This window comes from Eptesicus fuscus, chromosome 5 (genome assembly GCF_027574615.1).
Source record: "Eptesicus fuscus isolate TK198812 chromosome 5, DD_ASM_mEF_20220401, whole genome shotgun sequence".
NCBI classification, from domain to species: domain Eukaryota; kingdom Metazoa; phylum Chordata; class Mammalia; order Chiroptera; family Vespertilionidae; genus Eptesicus; species Eptesicus fuscus.
The window spans coordinates 66,658,728-66,671,102 of NC_072477.1; positions in this window are offsets into that span (position 1 = coordinate 66,658,728).

Consider the following 12,375-nt stretch of genomic DNA (forward strand, 5'->3'; position numbering starts at 1 on the left):
GGCCCGATCCCCAGGAGGGGGCGTGCAGGAAACGACTGATCAATTATTCTCTCTCATCATTGGTGTTTCTATCTCTTTCCCTCTCCTTCCTCTCTGAAATCAATGAAAATATATATTTTTTTAAAAAAGCAAGGGCTTCCAAATCAAGTAAACAGAATGAGGTGCCTACAGTATTTTTAAATATTCATAAGGGTGAAACAAAGAGAAGGGTGGATCACAGAGCTCTCTTCACCAGGGTGGAAACCTTCAGTTTTAAAAAGATTGGGATAAATAAAATGGATATTGATGAGGTTAAAACACAGGTTTTAGTACAGCATTACCAAAGGCTGAATGGACTGAGTTGACTCCCTGTAAGAACGCCAACATTCAAGGGCTTCAAGCAAGTCTTTCCTATTTACCTGTCTTTAGGTAAGACTGGAAGGAAGTGATCACAATGAGAAACCTGACCGGCAATCAGGCTGGGTAAGTCAGGTTAAAGTTTGGTAACAGGGCCATGGTTCCTCGGCTTGACTCCTTGCTGGTGACCCAAAGCCTTTTTACTCGAGTGGGTAAATGGTTAGGAGATAGAAAAGATAAATTTCCAGGATTCCTTCATATGGGAATTCATGAACTGTGGTATAAAAGCCCATTGGTGAAGCCCTGGCTCAGACTACAATTAGATTAAAAAATATATGAATAAAAAGTCTGAAGAATAGAATGGACTGGTGAATATAATGGAATCAGGGACATAGAAAGGGAGTGGACTGACAATTCTCAGGGGGAAGGGGGTCTGAGGGGTGTGGGAAGAGATTGGACAAAAATCTTACACCTATGGATGAAGACAGTGGTGGGGGTTAAGGGCATGGGGTGGGGTGGGGAATCAGGTGGAGGGGAGCTATGGGGGTGTGGGAAGAGGAACACCTGTAATAATTTGAACAATAAAGATTTATTTAAAATATATATATATATATATAGCCCTGGCACTGTACCTCAGTTGGTTAGAGCATTGTCTCAATATACCAAGGTCAGGGTTCAATTCCCAGTCAGGATACAGACAAGAATCAACCAATTAAAAAAAAAAAGAATATAGCTGAAACCGGTTTGGCTCAATGGATAGAGCGTCGGCCTGCGGACTGAAGGGTCCCAGGTTCGATTGCGGTCAAGGGCACGTGCCTTGGTTGCGGGCACATCCCCAGTGGGGGGTGTGCAGGAGTCGGCTGATCGATGTGTCTCTCTCATCGATGTTTCTAACTCTCTATCCCTCTCCCTTCCTCTCTGTAAAAAATTAATAAAAAAATATTAAAAAAAAAAAAAAGAATATAGCTGAAACCGGTTTGGCTCAATGGATAGAGCGTCGGCCTGTGGACTCAGGGGTCCCAGGTTCGATTCCGGTCAAGGGCATGTACCTTGGTTGCGGGCACATCCCCAGTAGGGGGTGTGCAAGAGGCAGCTGATCGATGTTTCTCTCTCATTGATGTTTCTAACTCTCTATCCCTCTCTCTTCCTCTCTGTAAAAAATCAATAAAATATATTTTTTAAAAAAAGAATATAGAAATGTAAGTGTGGTAGGCAGTTGGACAGATATGAGCAGAGTAAGGACAATGGGTCAGGTGCAGAAAAAGTCACCAGGGTGGGAAGCCCTGGGTGCCTAGCAAAGGCAAATTCAGGGTGGGACCTTGCCCTCAAGGGGGGCTTTCCTCCCCTAGCACATTGCTGGTCATGCAGTTTGGACCCCCTGGCCTTTCCTGCCTAGAGATAACATTTAGGCCTCAGTTGTATTTCAGCTCCAGGCCCAGAAGAGCAGCAAAGCCTGCCACAGTTAACCTCAGGACCAGCTGCATTGAATAATGACCTCCTGCCCCGTGTGGGTCCGTCAATCAATGGAGACCACACCTGGAAAACTGCTGACTATTCTATTGAGATCTTTCCCTGGGACATCCCCTAAAATCTCAAACCTTTTGGAAGAAAGGCAGACCCAACCTGCTCTCCCTCCTGGGAGCACACCCTCACCTTTCCCTCCTGCCCCTCCTCTCTGCTTCCCAAGCTTCCTTGGCCTCTATAACTTGTTTCCTCAGCCCATTTCTTCTGTGCATTACTTCTACCTCTGTGATTTTATAAATAAACCAGAGGCCCAGTGCACAAATTCGTGCATGGGTGGGGTCCGGCAACCCGCCCTGATTGGGGCCAATCGGGCCGGGCTAGCAGGGAGGAGGGGTGTGTGTGTGGGTGGGGGGGGGAGGGACACGGGAGGTTGGCCGGCTGGCCCCGCCCCCTGGTCGAACTCCCCATCAAGGGGACAATTTGCATATTAGCCTTTTATTATATAGGATGGTCTGGAGAGTATTATGCTAAGGGAAATAAGCCAATCAGAAAAAGACAAGTATCACATGATCTCACTCATATGTGGAATCTAATTAACTCATATGTGGAATCTAATTAACAAAATAAACTGATGAACAAAATAGATCCAGAGACAAAGAAGCATGGAATAGACTGATGAATCTCAGAGGGAAGGCAGGGGTGGTGGTGGGTGGGTGAGGAGAGATTAACCAAAGAACTCATATGCATATATGCATAACCCATGGACCCAAACAATAGTGTAGTGCAGGGGTCCTCAAACTATGGCCTGTGGGCCACATGCGGCCCGCCGAGGACATTTATCTGGCCCGCCGGGTGTTTTTGCCGCCGCTGCCTGTCCTGCTTAGCAGCCGACTTGTCCAGGGCCCACAGTGCGCATGTGTGGAATGTGTGCCGCACTCTCCGACTCCCCTCCTCTCTGAGGGACAGTGAACTGGCCCCCTGTTTAAAAAGTTTGAGGACCCCTGGTGTAGTGAAAGCCTGGGCAGGGGGAGAGGGGTGGAAGGTGGAGGGGGTCAATGGGGAAAACGAGGGGGACATCTGTAATACTTTCAACAATAATCTTTATATATAAAGAGCCAGGGTCCGTAACATCCAAAACTACCGAAGGCTCAACCGAATATCAGAAGTCAGTTCTGCAGTCAGTGAACATAAGGTCAATTAATATTAAGTGAACATAGGGTCAATTAATATCTCTTTGAGAGGAGTTGAGAATATAAAGTACAGTGTAGAGCAAATACTTGTATTATTTCACATAAAACTCTTTTTGACTAAGATATTTTCCTTTATTTAAAATGTATCTATGGGAGCAGGCCTAAGCCATCAGTCAGACATCCCCTGAGGGCTCCCAGACTACGAGAGGGTGCAGTCCGGTCTGAGGGACCCCCTCCCTCCAAGTGCACAAATTTTGTGCACCAGGCCTCTAGTAAATAAATAAATAAGTAAGTAAATGGTCTCCTACAGTTTGGGCCTTGGCTCTGAATTCTTTCCTAGCCAGAACTCAAGTACTGTGTTTGCTGAACTCAGGTTGGGTCTGACCCCATCAGTGACTCTCAGTGCCACCTACAACACCTACAACATAAGGATTGATTAGATTATGGAAATTGGAATAAATAGACCTTAGTCTTAAAAAGTTATGTCAACTTTAATTGATTGCATCTCTTTTACCTGATTGTATTGTGGAAATAGATATCGGGGAACTGAGTCTTGAAGGTGTGGGAGTTCAGAACAAGTCACCCCAAGATATGCTTCTGGCTACAAAATGTGGTATGGGGATTTTTATTTTTTTAGCTAAGGACAGGACAACCTTTTATTTACTAAGTATCTGCTCTTCTTATCATCCTGCAATAACTCTTTGAAGCCCCCAAGTCACTATTCTTCATCCCTAGCTCAGGATGTTTTATATACCCATGTTCCCTTTCTATTTCTGAACAGGTGGAGTCTGACTCTCTCATGTATGTGGGGTTCCCACATGTATGTATGTATTAAATTTGGTTATTTTCTCTTGCTAGTCTGTGTCGAGTCTACTTGATTACTAGAACAGCCAGGTGAAATGAGAGAGCAGAGGCAAGTTCCTTCCTCTCCACAGAGGCTGTCAGTTCTTTCTTCTGGCTATCAGAGGAAAAGACTCTTAGAAGGTGATAATCTTTGTGTCCTCTTGTGTCCGTGGGATTCTTTAGTACCACCAGAAATACTTACTGTTTATCCCAGCTGAAACCTGACAAGATATCTAAAAGGATTTAATAACTTTCTGATCAGAAATTTGGCTGAATTGGAAACTAATGTCTGATAAGAGAGCCTGATAAGAAATGTACCAGAGGGAAAGAAACATTCCAACAGTGGGTGAATGCATTTGTCAGTTTTGCCACCATTTACACCACAACCCAATTCTTGAGGTATTGGCTCCAAAAACCAATGAAAGCCCACCAATTCCTTTTTACCTTACCTTGATTGGTTAGTGTCAGGGAAGGGGGTCATTAGTCATTGCAGCTGGTCCTGAGGTCACCCACCTGGTTTTGCCGCTTTTCTGGGTCTGGAGCTGAAATAGCACTGAGGCCTAGATGTTATCTCCAGGGAGATGTGCTGTAAATTGCTCTGCCAGTTTTTCCGGCTACCTGTCTCACTTTCCTTATTCCACTTGTCCTGGCTTGCTGGCATGTTTCAGTGGAAGTGGGCTCAGAAAACATGTTAAAGGAGGGGGAAAAGAAGGACCCTTGGAGCTTAGGAGTGAGGAAGGTAATGGTAAGGTGCCTGGGTCGGGGAGGGGTGAAGGGAGGGTGAGGGAAAGGAAAGCTCCATAGGTCTTCCAGTACTGAGGGTTATAAGGGTGGAGATTTTAGGGGAGGTCCCAGGGGAAAAACCTTAATGGGATATTCAGCAGCATTCCAGGTGTGTCCTTTCAGGGTCTGGTGTGAAGTCGAGACTGGCATGGCCAGGGTTCAAGGTCTGGAGAAGGGGCTGCACACAAACGATATACTAGACAAGAAATATAAATTTAGAAGGCACGGGGTGGGGGGGTGGGGGGGAGGGGGTGGGGAGAGCCAGGTGGAGACCTTACTCTCTAGTGGAGAGGTTCCCCGAATGTCCGAATGTCCGGACCCATTAGCTTTCTATTTACTAGAATACACATTTGCCCTTTAGCAAAGCAAACAGACGTGTCAATGGTAAGACTTGGTAAACAATAAAGGATTATCAGGTTAGGCCCTAACCTTTAGGGGATTGCCTTCAGCCATTCAGCCAACAGCTGGGGAATACAATGCTGATTTTCAGCCCTTGCTGAATATCAAAGTCCATCAGCCTTCTAACTTCTAACATCAGACTTCTCACATAATTATGCTAACTAGTTGTTGGTCTTAGCCTGTGTCAGTCAGTCCGGGTCTCCACTGATTAATTGGGGGGCACCAGAGCACAGGGTCGTTATTCAATGCAGCTGGTCCTGAGGTCAGCCGTGGTGTCACTTGTCTGGTTTTGCTGCCTTTCTGGATCTGGAGCTGAAATACAACTGAGGCCTAGATATTATCTCTAGGGAGGAAAGGTCAGTGATACAAAAGGTTGTGGGAATCCAAACTGCATGACCAGAGATACGCTAAGGGAGAAAAGGTTACCCTGGAGGTGAAGTTCCACCTTACAATTGTGTTTTGCTAGGCATCCAGGGATTTTGCCCTGGTGACCTTCTGTACCTGGCCCACCATCCTTGCTCTGCTCATGTCTGGCTAACTGCCTACTACAGAGGGAGGCAGTAATTTATTAACCTGTATACTTAACCCTTTGCACTCGCTTGCTTTTTTCTCGAGCTGCTACCCATGCTAACCGTGTGGAGTCACACTCGACATCCAAGTGCAAAAGGTTAAGGTTAGTACACTTTGGTAAACCTCAATACATTTTATTGAAAACTAGAGGCCCGGTGCATGAAATTTGTGCATGGGGGGTGTCTCTCGGCCCAGCCCACACCCTCTCACAATCCAGGACTGCTGGCTCCCAACCATTCGCCTGCCTGCCTGCCTGATTGCCCCTAACCGCTTCTGCCTGCCAGCCTGATCACCCCCTAAACACTCCCCTGCCAGCTTCATTGACATCGAACTGCTCCCCTGCTGGCCCGATTGTCCCTAACTGCCCTCACCTGCAGTCCTGGTCACCAAAAACTGCCCTCCTCTGCAGTCCTGGTCGCCAAAAACTGCCCTCCCCTGCAGGCCTGGTTCCTCCCAACTGTCCTCCCCTGCAGGCTGGGTCGCCCACAACTGCCCTCCCCTGCACGCCTGGGTCCTCCAGAACTGTCCTCCCCTGCTGGCCTGGTCACCCCCAACTGCCCTCCCCTGCAGGCCTGCTCCTCCAACTGCCCTGCCGTGCTGGCCTGGTCACCCCTAACTGCCCTCCCCTGCTGGCCTGGTCTCCCCCAACTGCCCTCCTCTGCTGGCCTGATCGCCCACAACTGCCCTCCCCTGCTGGCCATCTTGTGTCCACATGAGGGCAGCCATCTTTGACCACATGGGGGCGGCCAACTTGAGTGTTGGAGTGATGATTAATTTGCATATTACCTCTTTATTAGATAGGTTTAATAAAGAGGTAATATGCAAATTGACTGTCACTCCAACACACAAGATAGCTGCCCCCATGTGGTCAAAGATGGCTACCACAAGATGGCCTGCAGGGAAGGGCAGTTAGGGGTGACCAGGCCAGCAGGGGAGGGCAGTTAGAGGCAATCAGGCTAACAGGGGAGTGGTTAGGGGATGATCAGGCTGGCAGGCAGAAGCGGTTATGGGCAATCAGGCAGGCAGGCAGGCGAGTGGTTGGGAGCCAGTAGTCCTGGATTGTGAGAGGGATGTCCCAGATTGGAGAGGGTGCAGGCTGGGCTGAGGGACACACCTCCCCCCACCACCACCACCCGTGCACGAATTTCGTGCACTGGGCCTCTACTGGTATACATAACAAAATTTGCCCTTTTAACTATTTAAGTGTACATCAATGACATTAAGTACATTCGCAGTGTTGTGCATCCATCACCACTATCCATTTCCAGAACTTTTCATCTTGTCAGACAGAAACTGTATGTGTTAAAGTTCCTGTTCCTTTCTCCACCCAGCCCCTGGGAACCTATATTCTACTTTCTGTCTTTATTAATTTGCATACTCTAGGTACCCTCATGTAATCAGACTAGAAGGGGAAAAGGACAGTGAGTGAATGAATAGGAGATAGATGGTAGCTGGAGGGGATGAGAATGGTGTTTTGTTTTTTGTTTGTTTTTCAAGATGGTTGTATTTGAGCCTAAGAGATCCAAGTGACAGGGAAGTTGACTATCTGAGGTTTGCAGAGTCATAGTAAAATGAGGGCATTTGAGAGCAGGAGCGAGTGCCAGCATGGCTAAGGGCAAGATTATGAAAGAAATAATTTATCAAGATAAAGTTTGAATTTTAGTACTAATCACCATCAGAATTTGAGTACTTTTGCCAAGTGCTGGACACAATTATCCTTTTTACTGGTAAGAAATTAGACTGAGAGAAGTAATTTGTCAAAGACCAGCTTTTAGTGGTGAAAAATAGAGTGAAGAAATAAAATGGAATCACTATAGTCAAGCTGCTAAATTATTGCAATCAAGCAGATTGAAGTATGAGGAAATAAATGATTCTATTCTTGTTTTAACTAGCCTGGGAACTGACTTTTGGAATTTCTAATCCGACATCAATACCTGGATATACATCAAACCTCCAGGTGACTTTCTGATCACTCCTTGAAAGACGAAGGAAAAAAATGTTCACATATCCAAACTACTGACAGCCATTATCCAGACCTCAGGTCGTCTAGATTCCAGAGGATTACCATTTTGGACCAATCCATAGGCTATGAACTCATTCTTTTCAAGAATGTACTTTTTAACTGTGAGGACGCTTAGCTTTTCTGTCTTTTTTCAGAACACTCTGGGTATTGACTAGTTGTGTTTCCGGTTTGCAAATCCTAAGACCCTTGACATCTTTATCATGTATTTCTAGCCAAAGCCTCCAGTTTGATGAACAGTGTGTAGGCTGGGATTCCAATCCAGATTTGTCTGGCTGGGATGGGCTGCAAGCTGAAGTTTTAACATCCTAATTTTATAACTAATTCTTATTCTGTCACCTTGCTCAAAACTTCTATGTATATGGATTCCTTCCCCCCACACCCTTTGCCATCAATAAATTCCTGTAGCTTTCTTGTGTTTGAATCTTTCTTTACATCTTTGCTGCTATGGCCCTTACACATTTGATTCCTACATTGTCCTGATGTCCTTGACTCTATTCTCTTAACCCTCTTAAAACTTCATAAATAGCCAAAGTAAAACCAATGAATCACTGAAGTAGTAATTAGTAAACGTTTATTGTGCAAACCAGGAGCACTCAAACTAAAACATGGAATGAGGCTCAGGGGCATATTGTTATAAAGCAGCTGATATGGTGAGGAAATGTTACCAAACCAAACCAATCAAGGGTCTGCTCGCCCGATGTGCAGCAAAGCCAAACACTGCACATCCAGGTTTGCAATGGAGAGATTAAAGTTGTTTTACTAGTATTTGCAGGGAGTCAAGCAAGGAGAACAGGAAACAATCACTTAAAGCCCCAACTCCCAATGGAGTTTGCTTTTAATCAAGGGGTTTTAAAGGCAAAGGCTAAGGGGAACAGGCTGCTAGTATGTGGAAGCACTAGTGGTGCAGGTGTTGGAGAGCTTGGAACTTGGCCATTTATGGTGAACTAGAGGCCCGAGAAAATTCATGCACGGGAGTGGGGGGGTCCCTCAGCCCAGCCTGCCCCCCTCACACGCTGGGAGCCCTCACGGGCAGGAGGTGACCCAGCAATCAGGGGAAGGTGATGCCCCCATCACACCTCTGCTGCTGCCACTGCCAGCAGCACAAGCCTTAGCCGGCCCTGGTTACCTGAGCCTCGGGCGGCCCTGGGCAGCTGGGCAGCCACCATCCGAGGCTTGCCTGTGCCGCGGGCCGGCCCTGGGCGTCTGGGGAGCTGAGAGGACTGGGGGACTCCAGAGGCAGGTGCGCGGAACGGCCAGACCCTCCTGGCAGCAGGCTTGGCCATGCCATGCGCCTGCCGCCCCAGCAGGGCTGAGGGAACTGGGTGCCCCCATCTTGTGGCTGTGGGTGCTGCCATCTTTGAGGGCATGACAGTCAATTAGTATATTCCCTCTTTATTAGATAGGATTCTGGCAAGGGGCTTCACCGTTGATCTTTCTGCTCAACTGACCCTTTGCTTCTGAAAGGGTTTTGGTTCAAATACCAGTCATGTCCCAGTTCTTTGGTCCTGTGTAGAGCTGGAAGCTGAAGTTCTCTCCTCTGCGCATGCTTTGGCTTCATGAGTTGCAGTTTTGGTCTGTTGACTATGAAAGGCAACTCAGCAACGTGTCAGAAACAGGATAGGACCATTTTGAGCTGGTTCTGAAGTTACAAACTTGCAGTGACTGCTTATTCTTCACAGCGATTTTCAGTGGCTACCTTATGTCAATCTCATGAAAGGGATCAAGTGTTGCTTATGATTTCCTGAAGCAAAAGCAAGAAACGAACAGGGCAAGTTGGTGTAGCAAAATAAGCTAAATTACGATTTGTTTGTATGACTAAACTGGTTTTGTCTCCTCGGAATTGTCAAGGCTGGCCTCCATTTGTTTATTGGATTTTAACACTGCCATCCATCTTTAACACCAATGCCAGATTCAGTTTTCTAAAACATTCATCATGATGATTGCCTGCTCAGAGTGTTTCACTGATTCCATTGCCTAGATTTGTGGTTCCCAGATTGTGAGTTAAGGCACTCTTGGGCAACAAACTCACAGGCACTCCATGGGATAGTTTAAACTTTTGCGGGAATCAGTGATACTTGACATGTTAGACATGTGAACTACTAGTTTGAAGTAGGTCAGTTTCAACGTTAGATCATGCCACATTCCTTTCAGTGTCAAACAGGGAATGAAGGCAGTAGTGTCCAATCTGATCATCCCGTTAGTAAATCATTGTAGTTACTGAGCAATGAAATAAAAAAATTTTCTTTAGATTTGTGTATTATTTTTTTCAAACAGCTATTAAGTTGTTAGGACATAAGCACTTATTATTGGATGTAACTACTTAAAGTAGTTAGGTATTTCTCTTTTAAAAAAATATATCTTTATTGATTTCAGAGAGGGAGAGGGAAAGAGAGATAGAAGCATCAATGATGAGAGAGAATCATTGATTGGCTGCTTCCTGCACACCCCCCACTGGGGATAAAGCCTGCAACCCGGGCATGTGCCCTTGGCTGGAATCGAACCTGGGACCCTTCAGTCTGCAGGATGACGCTCTATCCATTGAGCCAAACCAGCTAGGGCAGTCAGGTATTTCTTTTGGTGTCAAAAAATATTACTGCGACAATAGGGCCCATACTTCCCGCCTTTCCTCTAACTCCTGAGGTGAGGTGGTGGCACTGTGCTGTGCTTGCCGTTCATCACCCGGCTGCAGACACAGTGGGGCGGGGCGTGCAGGCGTCTGCATGGTGAACTCAGGCTGCGAGGACCTGAGTTGAACCCATGGCAGGAGGAGGAGAATTTTCTGTACTTTGCCTATGGCAGGAACATGCTGAACCCAGCTTATCCATCTCTGAAACCCCTGGGTTTTTGTTCTGCTGTGTGGCCCACCCACGTTCTTAGTTGCAGCAACAGAAAGTGGCTGAGATAAACACTTTGTGTGGAAAGGCTGTTGGAGAGCTTATAGAATGACCAGGAAGTTAGGACCACAAAGCTGACCTAACAGTACTGCCTGCTCGGGGCCCTGCCTGCCACTGTCACTACACCCCTGCAGTTTCCAAAACCCAGATGTGGCTGCCACCACCAGGGTGGAGCGTCTGCTGTCTTTGGGCATAATTCAAAACCCAGAGGGTGTTGTTGGCTAAGTCTTGGCCGCATGCCCACGCCCTGACTGAAAGCAAAGATGGAAAACCAGCTTCTGTGGTTCTACCCTCCAGATGCACGAGGTAGGGAACTTCCCAAATGTAGGAAAGAAATTCAGATACTTATAGTTGAGACAGGGAAAGAGCTATCAATCAAATGTTTATTTATTTATAGGATTTTAAGCTTGACTTTGGCAATTCTCATGGCAAAATAAGCGAAACGTGGTGTGGAGGTATAAGCCACCATTTTTCAAAGTCCAGGTGATGAAGTATGGAAAATGAACAAAAGCAAGAAGGGTTTAATAGTGGAACATATGTCTCAATCGAAATTAATGTTTACACTCAAGAAGGAAAATAACCTGTCGAAGTTACCAGATAAAAAATTACAAATCAAAACTACAATGAGGTACCACCTCAGACCTGTTAGAGTGGCCATTATCAATAAGACAATAACCAGCGTTGGAGAGGTTATGGAAAAAAGGGAACCCCTTCACTGCTGGTGGGAATGTAGCCTGGTACAACCACTGTGGAAAGCAGTTTGGCGATTCCTCAAAAAATTAAGAATAGAGCTACTATATGACCCATCAATCCTTCTCCTGGGTATACACCCAAAAAACTCGAAATCATGTATTCACAAAGATATATGCACCCTTATGTTCACTGCAGCATTATTCATGGTGCATAAGACATGGAAACAGCCAAAGTGTCCTGCGATAGAGGACTGGATAAAGAAGATGTGGTACATACACAATGGAATACTACTCGGCCATAAGAAAGGATGAAATAGCGCCATTTGCAACAACATGGATGGACCTTGAGAACATTATGCTAAGTGAAATAAGTCAGTCAGGAAAAGCTAAGAACCATGTGACTTCACTCATATGTGGGATATAAAACTGACTCATGAACACAAAGAGCCGTGTGGTGGTTGCCAGAGGGAAGGGTGGGGAGCGGGGAGAAAGGGGGTTCTAATACATGGTGACGGGAGGTTTGGCTCTGGGTGGAGGGCACACAGTGCAATATACAGATCTTGTAACATAGAAACCCGCCCTGAAACCTATATGTTCATGTTGACCAATGTCACTCCAATCAATTTAATTAAAAATTAAATGCTCCCCTTTCACCCCAGTATAAAAAGGTCCTTTATTTGCATGGGTGCAAAAGTAGAATGGCTTGCCACTGGAATATCAAAAGAAGTTAAATATGATAGAACCAAATGACTACAAAGGAAGGGCCTCAGAAGTTGGAGGTATCAAAAAGGGGGAAACAAAAACCAATTAGAACACAGACGATACCTATGGATATTTTCTGTGTGTTCATTTAATGTATTTTTAACGTGTAGAACAGGGATATGGGATATCTCTACGTTTACTATTTTTTTCAACAATGCTCTGAAGGGACAACCCACTTGAGTGATTCCTTATTTTCAGACTACAAAATGAAACTGGGCTAGAAGTTAGGCAATTGCAAAGGGGACTACAAGACACTGGAATGCATGATCAATGGATATGGGTACTTCTGTGACACTTTTCTGGGAAGTTATTTTCTTGAGTTGATCTGAAGTGTATTCTTGCTCTGTGACAAAGGATAGATTTACAACTTAATGCCAATGCCAGTGAATTGCTCTGCTCTGGAACTTTCTTGATCAGCT